The following is a 15,722-nucleotide window of genomic DNA, read 5'->3' as shown; positions in this document are numbered from 1 at the left end:
TTATGAAAATTGCATTCCTTTCTGAGCCACTGCCTGGGTCATTTAAAAATAAACAATAGACAAAGGGACATTAACCTGGGGGGAACTTTATAATAATAACCTCCAGGGCTGATCCAGGATTGGCTAAGAAGATAAAAGGAGTTGGAAGATTTGTGGCCATCCAAGCTACATAAAAATATATTCAGCTTTTCTCTTCTCCCCAACAGGTATGCTCCAAATGAAGACAATATCTAATTAATTCTGCTGTCCTGTCATTTCCTATTATTGCTAACGTGTTCTCAGATGTTCAGATAAGTCATAGGCCAATGAACAAATATAGTTACTAAAGGCTAAAGTTTGTAGAGACTCTGAAGCCATCCAAGCAAAGACAAGGAGTAAACAGGATTTATTACAATTACTATTACTGTTTTTATTATTTTAAGCACATAGGTCTATCCAGGACTTAGCTTTTGAGTCTTGGTCATAAACCTTTGGGCACATTGCTAGCCCTTATTATAGCACCAATAAGAGATTAAACTAGAAAACAAATCTACAGATGAGAAGCTATCTTTTAATTAGTAAGCACTCTTCTTCATATAAAATTCCATGCCTGTCTCTAATAGCCACACTTAATACTCACCTAGAGCCTTTCGTCTGAAAACCTCAAGGCACTTCTTGTAATACAAGTGCCAGTTCTCTCAAAATTCCTGTAAGTCAGGGAACTAAAATTCCCATTCATAGGGTATTTTGGCCATTGCTGAGGTCTGAGCTCTTCCGCCTCCATCCCATGTAGCTGTGGGTGACATTCCTTCCCAGATCATAGCTTCACCCCCAGTGCAATGAAAGGGAGAAGGATCCTATCAGGACAGGAAATACTGGTTTCATCCCCATGAGAGGCAATAGGATGGAAAGGAAAACTCAGCCTTGGGAGTTAGACCTGACTACAAACTCCGGCTTTAAATAAATAATCTTAACCTCTCTGAGCTTCAGTTTGCTTATTTATAATCAAGAATGTAAGGTAATACTACAGCTCTTGGTACACAGTAGGCACTCAATAATACTTACTTAGTGGTATAAAGCCATATCTTCCTTTATATCCCTAATTTCAATGGATCTTTGAAACTAACCAATATTTTATCTGATTAATAGTTGGTTGAGAGTCTGCATGAGAATACTGCCCACAGTAGCACTCAGTAAATGTAGTGGAGTTGTCTTGCTATGGAAGAAGTCTATATCCTATGCCCACAGTACCCAAGCCAACTTGGGTTTTCCATAAGAACAAATCCAATATTATCTCACATAAATGCTAATCCCTGGGTATGAAAGCTCTATTTAAGTGCAGTTGTAACTCTTCTTCTTCAGTATACTTGGGTTGATTTTCCAAATCCCATCATATCCTGTATTTATAAACAAAGGAGAATACTGTCATGAACTTTATCACTTCGTTAAATACAAAATAAATTATTAGTTACAGAGATTTATTGAAAAAAATTCTTATAAAATTGTCTTGCAGACACTTGAATGTATTACCATGCTTTATGGATTTGTTCAGATTATTTTTAGAAAGCAAATGCTTTAGTCCTTTCAACTATTTGAAAACAAAAGAGTGTACCTTGGATTATAAATCTTACATTTTCATTAGATTTTTCATAACTCTACCAAAAATTCAGCCAAGCATTTATCAGTCAGGAGTTAGAAAGTCAAAAGGAGTCCCTATTCCCTGGATTAAAAAAAAACTTTTTTTAATTTAATAAATTTACGTGGAAGGCCATGATAGTGACATTTCTTACTGAGAACCTCAACAAATTCAAAACATGGTGTCAACTGAAAAAACACACAACCTAAATGTTGAGAATTATGTTTTATTCAGGGACATTACTGAGGACTATAGCCCAGGAGACAGCCTCTCAGATAGCTCTGAGGAACTGTCCCAAAGAGGTAAGGGGGGGGGCCAGGGTATATAGGAGTTTTTGCTGAAACACAAACAATGTAGTCAAACATCAAAGATTACTGCTAATCACAAAAACAGACATCTCCAATTAACGATTTTAGTGGTTTTCTATATAGGGGAAGTTGTAAGAATCTGGGCTCACTGAAATTATTCCTTTGATATACATCTTAACTATACAGGACCAGTACTCTGTTTTTCTCCATCCTGAATTTCCCTCATGGCATACTGGGTGAGGGGGGGCGGCAGGGGGACGGATGGAGACTGTTGCTACATCAGTAGCTGATGTCTTCATGGTGGGCAGCATTCATTGTTTCCCAGGATGGCAGGCAACATTCTTTGTCCACAATGGTAATGACCAAATAGTAAGGACAGGGGTTGGGGGAGATTGTGAGTAGACAAAACAGAAATGTTAAACATTTATATCTAATAGTCACGAATTTCTTTCCTAAGAGATCTTTCAGAATATCACTCAGAGATAAGATACCCTTACTTTGTCCACAATTCTCATAAGCTTTTTCATTTGATTTCTCCCACGGTCAGTAGATGAAAAGTGGCGAATCAGAAGTGTGCAGACATTAGAAAGAAGAAGAGTTCTTGCAGCCGTCAGCCAACAAGCCAGCAAACCTACAAGTTCATTTTGAATGTTAACTACTTTTCTGGCACTTCAGCAGTTGTTAAGGGACAGAAAAGTAAAAGCTATTTTATTTGTCCTCCATAGCTTATATTGGATTGGCCAAAAAGTTCGTCTGTTTCTTTCTGTAAGATGGCTCTAGTAACACTTAGTTGTCCTTAACTTCATTCAAAACAATTTTGTTAGATTGTATTGTGACAGCTGTCATAATCAGCGTGCATGTAAAAAAAAAAAAATTATCAGAATTGGTGAATTTTTGTGTAACCATTTTAATATTGAAGATGGAAGATTAAAAGCAACATGTTCAGCGTATTATGCTTTATTATTTCAAGAAATGTAAAAACGCACTGATTTGCAAATGAAGATTTATGCAGTATATGGAGAAGGTGCCGTGACTGATCAAACGTGTCAAAAGTGGTTTGCGAAGAAGTTTCGTGCTGGAGATTTCTCGCTGGACGATGCTCCACGGTCAGGTAGACCAGTTGAGGTTGATAGCAATCAAATCGAGACATTAATTGAGAACAATCAATGTTATTACGACGCAGGAGATAGCCGACATACTCAAAATATCCAAATCAAGGTTGAAAATCATTTGCACCAGTTTGGTTATGTTAATCGCTTTGATGTTTGGGTTCCACATAAGCGAAAGAAACCTTCTTGACCATATTTCCACATGCAATTCTCTACTTAAACATAATGAAAACGTTCCCTTTTTTTTTTTTTTTTTTTTTTCAGTACACAGGCTCAGGACGCACAGGCCCAGCGGCCAAGGCTCAAGGGCCCATCGGCTCTGCGGCATGTGGGATCCTCCTAGACCGGGGCACGAACCCACGTGCCCCGCATCGGCAGGCGGGCTCTCAACCACTGCGCCACCAGGGAAGCCCAAAAACACTCCTTTTTTTTTTTTTTTTTTTTTTTTTTTTTTTTACAATATTGCTTCTGTCTTCTGTTTTGGTTTTTTGGCCGCGAGGCATGTGGGATCTTAGCTCCCCGACCAGGGATCAAACCTGCTCACCCTGCACTGGAAGGCAAATTCTTAACCACTGGACCACCAGGGAAGTCCCCGAGAACGTTCTGTTTTTAAAGCAAATTGTGACGGGCAATGAAAAGTGGATACTGTACAATAATGTGGAGCAGAAGAGATCGTGGGGCAAGAGAAATGAGCCACCACCAACTACAGCAAAGGCCAGTCTTCATCCAAAGAAGGTGATGCTGTGTATATGGTGGGATTGGAAGGACGTCCTCTATTATGAGCTCCTTCCAGAAAACCAAACGATTAATTCCAACAAGTACTGCTCCCAATTAGACCAACTGAAAGCAGCACTTGATGAAAAGTGTCTGGAATTATTCAACAAAAAACACATAATCTGGGCTTCCCTGGTGGCGCAGTGGTTGGGGGTCCACCTGCCGATGCGGGGGGCACGGGTTCGTGCCCTGGTCCGGGAGGATCCCACATGCCGCGGAGTGGCTGGGCCCGTGGGCCATGGCCGCTGGGCCTGCGCGACCAGAGCCTGTGCTCCGCAATGGGAGAGGCCACAACAGTGAGAGGCCCGGGTACCACAAAACAAACAAACAAACAAACAAAAAAAACACATAATCTTCCATCAGGATAACACAAGACCGCATGTTTCTTTGCTGACCAGGCAAAAACTGTTACAGCTTGGCTGGGAAGTTCTGATTCATCCACCATATTCAGCAGACATTGCACCTTCAGATTTCCATTTATTTTGGTCTTTACAAAATTCTCTTAATGGAAAAAATTTCAATTCCCTGGAAGACTGTAAAAGGCACCTGGAACAGTTCTTTGCTCAAACAGATAAAAAGTTTTGGGAAGATGGAATTATGAAGTTGCCTGAAAAATGGCAGAAGGTAGTGGAATAAATGGTGACTACGTTGTTCAATAAAGTTCTTGGTGAAAATGAAAACGTGTCTTTTATTGTTACTTTAAAACCGAAGGAACTTTTGGGCCAACCCAATATTTTTCTTGGGTGTAGAAAAGAGCTCCACACAAGAAACAAATAAAAAGAAATAAATTATGTAGCACTGACCATGATCTTTTTAAAAATTCAAAGAAGGGAGAAATCAGCAAGGAAGAAAGTATAAAAGTTTTCACGAGGCCAAATCTTTTTAAAAATATTAGAAAAATTAGAGCAGCCCTTTGTCTTAAAGACAAAAACCAAATGCCTGAAAAGTGATGCCGTGAAACCACAGTGGGAGAAATTTAAAAGGCTCTTTTAAAACAAGTTTTGTTCAGAAGAGAAGATGAACGGGGAGTTTTAGGAAGCTTCAATATCTAAAACACAATTTTTTTTTGTAGATGCCTGGAAAATTGAATAAGAAGAAATCAACTTACAGTATAGAAGGAAAGATTTAGATAAGGCATTGGAATGTATCCTTGAATACAATTACGATTTTTAAAAGTCTTCCTTTTATATGCTGCTCTTTAAATGGTTTCGGTAAAACAGTGAGGAGGCACAGTAATGGGTTCAATGACCCCTTCCCCTTCCGTAGTCCTGGGTTGCATGACCTGTGTAGGATCACCTCTCCTGCTCTGTCCTGCCCCACCCCGCTCTGCTGCACCAGCTGTGCCAATCCACAGGAGCGCTCACACTTTCTCAGCAGAAGTGCTCTCCTTCAAGGAGGTTCACAGAGATTATCATCTGTAATCAGGATTCTGAACAAAAACTTCATGAGCTGCTCTGCTCATGACCTAGGTTGGGAAAGAGGGCCAAGTTTGTCTGCTAGTATCAGTGGAAAACGGTGATGATAAAGGCCGTGGACTGAAGGTTCTAAAGGAGAGCAAACATGTACACTTCAAACTCGCTGGCTGACTCTTTGGAGATAGACACTGGCTTGGAATTTGAGGGCCACCAAGATAACCCCCAAATCACTTTTTTACCAACAAGAAAAGCAATGTAGTATGAAGAGAGGATAGTGGTTGTCTCTCCCCCAGGTAAAACACAGGCAATAAAAACAGTAAAGTTCCTACCAGCCAGACACAACTAATAATATATATTCCAGGTAAGTGGCCATTTGTAAATCTGTCCTAGATCAAAGATTGTAGAGAACAGTTTTCAAAAATGGAAAGAATATTTTCTCATTTTTTTGGATGCCATTCACAATGTAAAAACTATAGATGTGACATACTTTTAAGTTTAATTTGCATTATCAACATTTTTTTCCATCACATTCTTTTTTTTTTGCGGTACGCGGGCCTCTCACTGTTGTGGCCTCTCCCGTTGCGGAGCACAGGCTCCGGATGCGCAGGCTCAGCGGCCATGGCTCACGGGCCCAGCTGTTCCGTGGCAGGCGGGACCTTCCTGGACAGGGGCACGAACCCGTGTCCCCTGCATCGGCAGGCAGACTCTCAACCACTGTGCCACCAGGGAAGCCCTCCATCACATTCTTAAGTCTAGACTCTAGACAACAAACAAAGCAGTAGATCAAGCCCTGATTTGCAGCATTTGCGAATTTCTATGGTGTAAATGCAGCTACCATGGCCAATTTCAAGCTTCCAACATAATACCACTGAAAAATAGAGTTGCAAAGTGATGGGCAACAGCACACCATTCTAGAGTGTTTCCACCATACAGATACAATAGATGTAAAGACTCTCAAGAGCAAAGATAATAGCAAAGTGCAGCAAAATAATTAGGAAGTGCTGAGTTTTAAGAATTTACTAACTTTGTGTTTAATATAATTGTTAAGCCTGAGTTTATATAGTTTAATTTTTAACAGTGGATGTGCTTAACAACTGGCTCACAAAATTCCTGAAAATTGAACAATCAGCTCTCAAGAACCAGTAGGGGCCAGATCCAGCACACCCCAGGTTCCATTCATTCCTGAGACCTAGCTATATTTCCATCCTGATTTCAGGAGCTGACAAATGCCCTCATCTGTCCAATCTGTATAGATCAAGTTGCTTTCCGGTCACCGGCAACCCAAAGAATCTTGGCTTATTAAAGAGATCCCCGCCAGCTAGAGTGGGCTGCTTCGTCAAGGTTCAAGCTACTACCTCTGAGGACTAATATTCCAGCCTACCTAGATGCTGCTGCTTTTTTTTTTTTTAAACTGGGCTTCCCACCTCGTTAAATAGAATTTTCTGCTATGGAAAATCTGGCCATGCCATGCAATGGTCCCTTTAAATGTCCGCCCCAGATGAAGAACGTTTAATCAGCTGAGCGGAGCCTGCCCCTCCCCACAGGAGCTCTGGAGGATGTTCACAGCTCACAGCCGCTCCGGCCCCTTCCCAGGAGCCCCAGCGTCACTATGTGAAACCACAGAGGGTGGAGCCCAGGCTTTTCCCTGGAGAGGAAGTGGCTGCCGGAATGCCAGATGTGCCATTCCCACAGCAGCTGCTGGAGGGCCCGGCTCTCCCAGGGTGAGTAGCGGCCTCCGCAGCGACCAAGCCCTGGAAGTTTGCAAAGTTTCCACAGGCTAGGGAGAACCCAAGCTGCGCAGGGCCCCAGGCAACACAGGGTGAGAAATAGAACGTTATTCAAGGCTGAATGCTCCCACGCACCTCGCTTGTTTCCTTCCACCAGTGTTTGGAAAACCTGTTGAAAGAGTTATTCCAAGTGTTTTTTCAAGCCTCTAATCTGCCTTCAAAAATATCCTCGAAGAGGAAACAAAGATTGTTTGCTAGCAGTCAACGAGGGTGGAAACAGCCAGGAAAAGTCTTCCCAGCACACCTAGGTGAAAGCCACAAATTAGGGCTGGGGAGGGCTTGGGCAGAAACCAGCCCGGTGGATCAGTTTGCAGAGCTCTGTGTGTCCTGCGGTTTTTTTTCGAAAGGGGCAGCTGAAGTCCACAGCTCTTTGTGAAATCTGGGGGAGGGAAGATGAGGGCAGAGGGGAAATGAGGGGAGCAAGGGTGGAGATGCTATAGATGATTGGAAGTGGGGAGAGGGCTGGATGTGGGGAAGCAGTAGGAAAATCAAGTGTGCAGTTCATCTGAAATCTTGTTTAATGTACATTTTCTCAGGGGGGTTGAGCTGAACCCTTCAACTGTGCATCTGAAGTTGATTAAAAACCTGAAATTTTCTGTAATTGGACCTCATTAATAAATTCCTCAGGGTTCCAGTAGGCTCTGAAGAGGTAGAACAAGGGTCTGGAGAGAAGAGAGCAACAGGAGGTTGTAAGATCCCAGGCTGTGGAGTTAATTCCATTTAATCAGCATGGAGAAAGTCCTCATTTACAACCCCCAGGACCCACGGAGGCCTCCCGCCCTCTTCAGCAGGGCAAGATTTTCTCTCATTTGCTTCTCCCTTCTTTTTAACGCCCCTATTTCCAATCTGGGTAACTAGCTGCCCCATACGTTCTGCAAGCCAACTGTTAGGAAGTAATGCCTCTCTTCTCTTTAGGACCCTCGCTGTTTCTTTTGCAGGTGCGATTTCAGCATCAGAGCTAGGAAGGCTGCCACCTCCCAGCCTCATCTGTTTATTTTCCACCCACCCCTGCCCACCACCACCCTGCCCTGCCCCACCCTTCTCCTCCCCTCCCACATCTATTCCCACCTCCATCCTCAGTTGTTAGCTTGACCCCCAAATTCACACAATCCCAAACCTCGAACTGAGATATTAGCATTTGCTTGTTGCCACACCAAATCCTGCGTGCTTAGTAAGCGGCAAACCTGCTTGGTTTGTAATGTACCTTCTCTTTTTCCTCTGGTAGAAGTGAGCCTGAGATGCAACATGTTAAAGCGTCAGATACCTGGGGGAAAAAACAGAAGCAAAGGGTGATGCCCAAGCTGGGAAATCAACTTCTGAATAGGAAAGGACAAAGGTCAAATGCAGGATTTTGCCAGGGCTCCAAATAGTTCATTCTCATAGCATCTATATCTTGTAAATGTTCCTTCCTTTTCTGGGCATTTCAGTGAGAAGTGTCATGCAGTAAAAACAGTGTGGAAGAGGCATAGAAATATCAACCTCCATTCCCGAGGATCATCAGCTTCCATCCCCAAGGACCCCTGTATGATACTCTGTATGTCTCCAGGCTGTGCTTGAGCTGCAGAGAAAAGGGGCTAGAGATGGAGGGAGCAGAGAGGAAGGGTCAACTTATCAGAGGCAGTGGAACCTAAGGAGGTGGTCAGCCCACTCCTGCAATTAACCTCCTTACTGCACCCTACCCACTCACACCCCAAATTCAAACTTGGAAGCATGAGAGCAGGCTGTCTCCTTCACTTCCGACTTAGCTTCTATTCACCTATTCCCTTGCTAGGCTGCATCTGGGCATGTTCCTTCCTCTCAACTTTTCACCATCCCTTACTAGAACATCTCCTCACCCCCACTCCAATGCAGGACAAAAAAAGTGTTTTGCACTGCTCTTTTTTATGATTTTAGAGAAGTCTCAGGTGACGCAATGTTGCCATCATAGTGAAGTGATTGATGGCTGAGCTGTAGCTCTCCCTCTCCTTGAAGGCCTCCTTGGTGTTCTTCCTCCCATCGTGGGGTGTTATATTCAGGCCATCACAACAGAAAAGGCTGATGAATGTGCCCATAAAATAAATTAAATAAAACAATGCACTTTCATATGGCAAATATGGTGTGCATCATAAAGTCAAAAGACAGATTAAAAACTGGAGAAAAGTCCTCGCACATATCTGACTGACAAAAGTCTGGCTTCTTAATAAACAAAGCGTCTTTAAAAGTCAGTAAGACAAAAGGGCAAAGAAAATTAACTATCTGCTCATAAAAAATAGATAGAGATAAAATAAGTGGACAAGATCACTCAACATTTAAAAGATAAAAATCAAAACAAGTCACTGCTTTTCCCCATCAGATTGGAAAGTACTAAAGGTTTAGTCGTCCCCAGTGTTGGTAAGGACGGGTGAAACAGGCAGTCCCATACTGTTGGTATAGGACTATTCAGTAAAAATAGCTTTATATATGTAAATTTGGCTGCATCTAGCAAAATTTTTTAGATGTGCATACACTTTGACCCAGAAATTGTACTGTGAAAGATGTATTCTATAGATATAAAGTACACAAAGATACATGTACAAAGATGGAAACTTTGTCAGTGAAACTTTATTTGCAATTAAAAACAAAAAAGAATGTGCATATATAGGCTATTACATTGATTTTTTAAATTCTGAGAGGACATTAAAGACACTGGTAAGTGTAGATGTCTTAGTTTGCTTGGGCTGCTATAACCAAATACTACAGACTGGGTGGCTTATAGACAACAGAAATTTATAGTTCACAGTTTTAGAGGCTGGAAGTCTAAGACCAAGGCACCAGCATGGATCCTTTCTGGTGAGAGTCCCCTTCCTGCTTCATAGCTGGCACCTTCTTTCTGTGTCCTCACAGCAAGGGGAAGGGGTAGAGGTCTCTCTTTTATAAGGGCTCTGCCCTCATGACCTAAGCAACTTTCAAAGCTTACCTCCTAATACCATCACCTTTGGGCGTTAGGATTTCAACATGTGAATTTGGAGGGGACACAGATATTCGGTAGGATTGGGGGTGAGGAAAGAGAGAGGCTTTTATTTTTTGTCTAAAATTTTCTGTCTTAATTTTTCACCAAGTGTATTTTTAAAAAAACATTCATTTAAAAATCAATAAATAAACAAACTAAACTCTGGCTATACCTCCTATGCTGGTTGCTAACACTTTTCTGGTGCCCAAGAATTCCCCAAGACAAACACAAGGTTCACCTAACCAGTCCCAATTGGCCAATCCTTCAAACTGAGTAAAGCCTTCGATATAGAGATATATCAATATAGAAGAAAGCTCCATAAAAGAATAGTTGACAAAAAACAAAAATTCAATCTTTTGAGAGTCCCTTTCCCAGTGACTCATTCAAAAAGAGTTGAGAAAGGCCGGGTTGCAGGGCAATAAAGTGGGATTTTGGAATAAGTAGCCACTAGCTCCACCCTGCTTCCTTGAGGTGGAGGCTGGTCTGGGTGGGGCTGGGAGCAGGGCAGCAGGGAGGTTGGTGGGCACAGGCACACACCGATCTGACACCAACGGGCCTCTCTCTCTGGGCCGTACCCACGGTGGGAAAGAGACGAGGAGGCTTAGAACCCTGCTCCAGGGTATGAATCCAACTATATGATATTGTGGAAAAGGCAAAACTATGGAGACAGTAAAAAGATAAGTGGGTGCTAGGGGTTGGAAGTGGGGGTAGGGATGCATAGGTGGAGCACAGAGGATTTTTAGGGCGGTGAAACTACTCTGTATGATACTGTCATGGTGGATACATGTCCTTATACATTTGTACAAACCCACAGAATCTACAACACCAGGAATGAACTTAATGTCAACTATGGACTCTGGGTGACTATGATGTATCAATGGAGGTTCATCTGCTGTAACAAATGTACCACTCTGGTGAGGGATGTTGATAATGGGGGGGGGGGCTATGCAGATATGGGGGGGGCAGAGGATATATAAGAAATCTCTGTACCTTCCTCTCAAAAAACAAACAAAAATGTTTGATGAGATAACAGATAATGCTAAAGGTATGCTTGTTAGATGCTAAGTAAAAGCAAATCCTGCCCTAGGCTTTGCTCCTGCAACCACCGGGAGGAAGGAGAGTGCCGTGCATGCATCTCTCACCTGGGACACTTTTCACCCTCAACTGGACTCCTCAGGACTTGGCCAGGTTCCACCTGGAATTTCACTCTTAAATATCTGGAGATGGGGTAGGGGCTTTCATTTTCTACTCCACATATATTTATAACTTGGAATTCTACGAGAATACCTTCATGCACTGCTTCTTTAAAAATAAAATAAAATAAATAGAATTTTGCAATATCATATTAGTTAAGCCTCTGACTTCAATTATAAACCAGATGTCTGCTCAAGCCTTCCTACTCTCTTGAATTTGTTAACCTTGGCCTAAGCCTTCCTCCCGAGACTTGAGATACGTGCATCCCCTCCCCACAAGTGTCCTGACTTCGTGCCTCACTCTCCTCTTTGCCTGAGCCCCACCGCCTCCCTGTGCAATGTTTCAATGGAGCTCCACACCAGCATGTTCTCAGATCCCACCCCCATCTTTGGTCTCATGATAAACCCAGGCATTTCACGAGGTTAGTAACTCTCTGGGGTGTGATGAGAAGGCATAGCTCATGAAAATGGCTCTCCACCATTTTCAGCCCCTGGGGGAGTGGAGTCCACATTCTCTTACTGCCTGCCTTTCTCAGCCCCTCTTAGGATCTCTGATGAATCCATTTCTTTCCATCTGAACAGAAACTAACTCCAGCTAGCTTAAACCAAAAGGAGAAGTCTGTCATGAGGGTACAGGGGGTCTCAGGAAATTCAGATGGACTATCAGAAGAACTGGAGGGACTTTGCTGGTGACGCAGTGGTTAAGACTCCCCAGTCCCAATGCAGGGGGCCTGGGTTCAATCCCTGGTCAGGGAACTAGATCCCACATGCATGCTGCAACTAAGAGTTCACATGCCACAACTAAGGAGCCCACGAGCCGCAACTAAGGAGCCCACCTGCCACAGCTAAAGACCTAGCGCAACTAACTAAATAAATAAAGAACGAACTGGAAAGTCTGGGCAGGACTGTCTCTGTATCTCCTCTTTGCTTATATATCTGCATTCCTCTCTCTCTGCAATCCGTTTTCTCTGCTTCTCCATCTGCATGGGGGGATGTGGCTGCACCTTAGTAACCAAGTGTCTAGTTACATAGAAAGACAAACTGGCTGTCTCAGAACCCCAATCCCACATTCCTGGGAAGGAGTGTCAGTTTGGCCCTTGTCTAATTATCTCCAGCCAGAAGAAAGAGGGTCTTATAGCAGCAGGTCACATGAAAGGAGAATTGTTCATGGCTAGGCACCCTTGGGTGTATTGCAGTCTTATAGAACAGACAAATAATATTCCTCCTAGGATTTGAGATTTGGTCATATTTTCAAAAAGGGCATTTGTTCTGTTTTGTTTTATTTTTACTGAAGTGAAACAAAGCACAGACTTTAAGATCAGACCCAATTGCTTTTGAGTCTTTGCTTAGTCACTTAATAACTGGACAATGTTGAGAAAGTCACTTAACTTCTCTAGTCCTTAATGTCCTTGACTATGAAATGAAAATGATACCCATTCAGAGGGTGGTTGTGAGTAGAAGATGATATCATTTATCTGAAGCACCCACTTCACAGCAGGTTTTCAGTAAATGTTGATTCTCTTCTTCCTTTATTTAGGCTCTTGATGGAGTGAGAGTAATCTTTCTACAGCATCATCTGGCCGTGTCACTCCCTTGCTTAAAGCCTTTCTGTGGCTCCACATACCCTCAATAAAGTCCTGTCTCCTCAAGATAATATAAAAAGCCCTTAAAGATCTGTTCCCCACACTAATCACTCCCCATCACACCTATGCCCAGCCATACTTGCAGTTCCCAGCACCCATCATGCTCTCTCCTTCCCTGTTCCTCTTCACATCCATACTCCCAACCTTGTCTGCCTAATGTCTGTTCCTTCTTGGGGACTTTTTCCTGGGGAAAATCTTCCTTGACCATCACTTCTACCCACAAGACTATACTAAGAGTCCCTCTCATATGCTCCTAAACAGGAACTTTCCTCAGCTTCCCTGGTAACCAGCCTGCCCAGCTTTAATGGTTTTAGGGACTTTGCATTGGAAGGTAGAGCATTCCACTACTAATTTCTAGAAGGTTCTACCACTCTCATCCTAACCAACAATAAGGCTGAAAATGTCTCCCCAGAACTTCCACCCAGCAGTCTTAGCTTTTACCCTGGAACAACCTTCAAATTACTGGAAGCTTCAGTCAGTTACCCTCTCCTGCACTTCCCTAAATCTCTCTCTCCATCCCCTTCACTGGACCTTAGGAGATGTGGTTCAGAGAACAATCATCATCCCAAACATCCTCTAATTTGTCCCTACTCTTCTCAAAGCCTGTTGCTCAAGAGTGAGTCCAGCCACCACCTCCCTATTATGCATCCTACAAACCCTACATAGCCTCAGACTGAGTCAATCAGGTGATCAACCTACCTACATCCTGTGGAGCTTCTGGTCAACCACACCCCCTCCAAGTCCTTATCATGCCAGGTCCCGTCTCTCCTTACCCCTGGACTTAGCAAGTGACTGAAGTTACACAACAAGCCAAGGACAGAGACCAGGAACCACGTCAAGATTTATGACACCTCTAATCTATCAAGGTTCAGCAACTCACTTGTCCACAATTCTTTGAACTAATGGCCTTCTATAGCGTGATAACAGTGAATGTGGCTGTTGCTTACTGAGGGTCTACTGCATGTCAGGCTCTGGGCTAAGAAATATACGTGCATTTTTCTCATTTAACCCTCACAACAAGGACTGTACAGATGAGGAAACCGAAGTTTAGAGAGATTAAGAAATGCAATCAATAGAATGGAGGGTTAGGTTAAACAACAAAGGAATAAAGTCTTAGAGCATACCAAATATGGCAGCTGTAGATTCCCACATTTCTCTCCTATAATTAGGAGTTTCCTAATTTGAAATTCTTAGTACCAAACTTGACTTCATTTAAACACAGGAGAGAAAGGACTCACATCAATCAAATGAAGCCTGAGGGTCCAGAGGAACAGCCCGGCCCTCAGCTATTCAACTCCTCGGGTGTTCAGGTGCCTTCTTACAAGATGTGTAGAAGCCATACAGCTTTTGCCTCACTCATCCACCCCTTTTATTAACCTGAATGTGGTGTAAGAAATGATGTTGCAGCCTTGCAAAGCTTCTGTAGACATTTGCTATCTCTCTTACACTTTTATAACAAGGCTGCATCTCTGATTAATTTGATTATCCCCAGTCGATCTGATGTCAGGGCTACAAATTATAGTAAACCCTTGTTTGTTTATTTAACACAATTCCAGAATTTCCTTATATTCAATTTTTAAAAGGCAATAATGATTTATTGTTATAGCTAAACCATGGAATGAGAAACTTGCATTGGTTGTGTTGGCTCCCATGTAAAGAAGAGCTCATACGTTTTGTGACCTTCTGGTGACAGCCGACTAGCTTGACTGGCAAGTAGAGAAGTCCTCAGTCATATCACTTCCCTTGTAATCACTGTATAATGAAGAGATATTTGTCCACCAAACCTTTCACCCCCTTCTGGAACTCAGGGGGACCAGAGGCTCTCAGCCAACATCCTGGGTAAAGGCTCCCAACGGAAATTTCTGCTGGTTGAACTCAGATCTCGCCTTGCTTGTTCTGAAGCAGGATCAGACATCTGACTGCTCAATGTGTGGCTTCCCAGAAGATTCGGAAACACGCTTGATGTGGGTATGGGATGGGGACAGGGGAATTCTTGTGGCCTATGGGACAGAGAAGGGCTCCAAACACAACATTAGGGCTTGGCAAAACCCAAGAACATCATGCCAAGACCTTTTCCCTTCACTTTTAAGTCCATATGCATTTCAAAGGGAACTTAGTCCTCATTTCAGTAGCTAGTACACAATAGTCATCGGTGTACAGTCATATTAGCACTAAGGGCTTGTTCTAAAATGTCCCACTCTTTTTCTTTCCTATCCAATCTCTATTTATCCCTCAGAATCCAGTCCCTTTCCATCAAGACTTCTCCATCAAATCGTCCATGAACACTGTAGCCCAGAGTAACCACTAGCCTATGACAAGATAACACTCATTACTAGAAAGGTGTCTCTTGACCATGTGCAGCCTTATGGCATCTTTTGAATTGTTTAACTATTTGTATATACATTTGTGCATCCATATTCATATTACAACTTTTAATGCACTTACTCAAAAACTGTTTACTGAGAACCTGCTACTGCCAACCCTTGTGCTTGGTACTAGGGAAGCATTGGAGAACAAGAAGAGCAGGTCTTGGCCCTTCCAGAACTTACAGTGGGAATTCGTATTAAGTCAGAGTTCAGTGCAGACAACAGAACCCACTCAAGGTATTTCCAACTGAAAGGGATTTAGTGTAGGGAATGGAGTGCTTACAAAACTATTGGAAGGGTTGACAAGAAAGTCAAGGGACCACCACTGGACCATTTATTTCACGGTTATACAGTTATAACCCTTATCTGGAAGTAGCGCAGCTGCTGCTGCTACTGATGCTGCTATCTGCTCACAACTGACTCACACCCACAAAGCTGGAGACTAGGCATGGGATGCTGGATTTACCTGCCACAGCTGACTCTAACATCTCTATGGCCTTGCTCACCAGCAAGAGAACTTTACATGCATTTTCTGAATTTTGCA

The 15,722-nt window shown here is 42.9% G+C and overlaps 1 long non-coding RNA gene across 1 annotated transcript in view; it reads right to left on the bottom strand.

Moving 5' to 3' along the window:
• Positions 1 to 15,722, bottom strand: part of LOC116750417 — a 73,119-nt gene that overhangs the window by 12,722 nt on the left and 44,675 nt on the right. The window contains exon 3 of the long non-coding RNA XR_004349020.1: positions 8,213 to 8,272. This is a non-coding gene — a long non-coding RNA (uncharacterized LOC116750417). The remainder of the gene's footprint in view (positions 1 to 8,212; positions 8,273 to 15,722) is intronic.

Source organism: Phocoena sinus, chromosome 3 (genome assembly GCF_008692025.1).
Source record: "Phocoena sinus isolate mPhoSin1 chromosome 3, mPhoSin1.pri, whole genome shotgun sequence".
In the NCBI taxonomy this organism is placed as follows: Eukaryota; Metazoa; Chordata; class Mammalia; order Artiodactyla; family Phocoenidae; genus Phocoena; species Phocoena sinus.
This window is presented reverse-complemented; position numbering and strand designations above follow the sequence as displayed.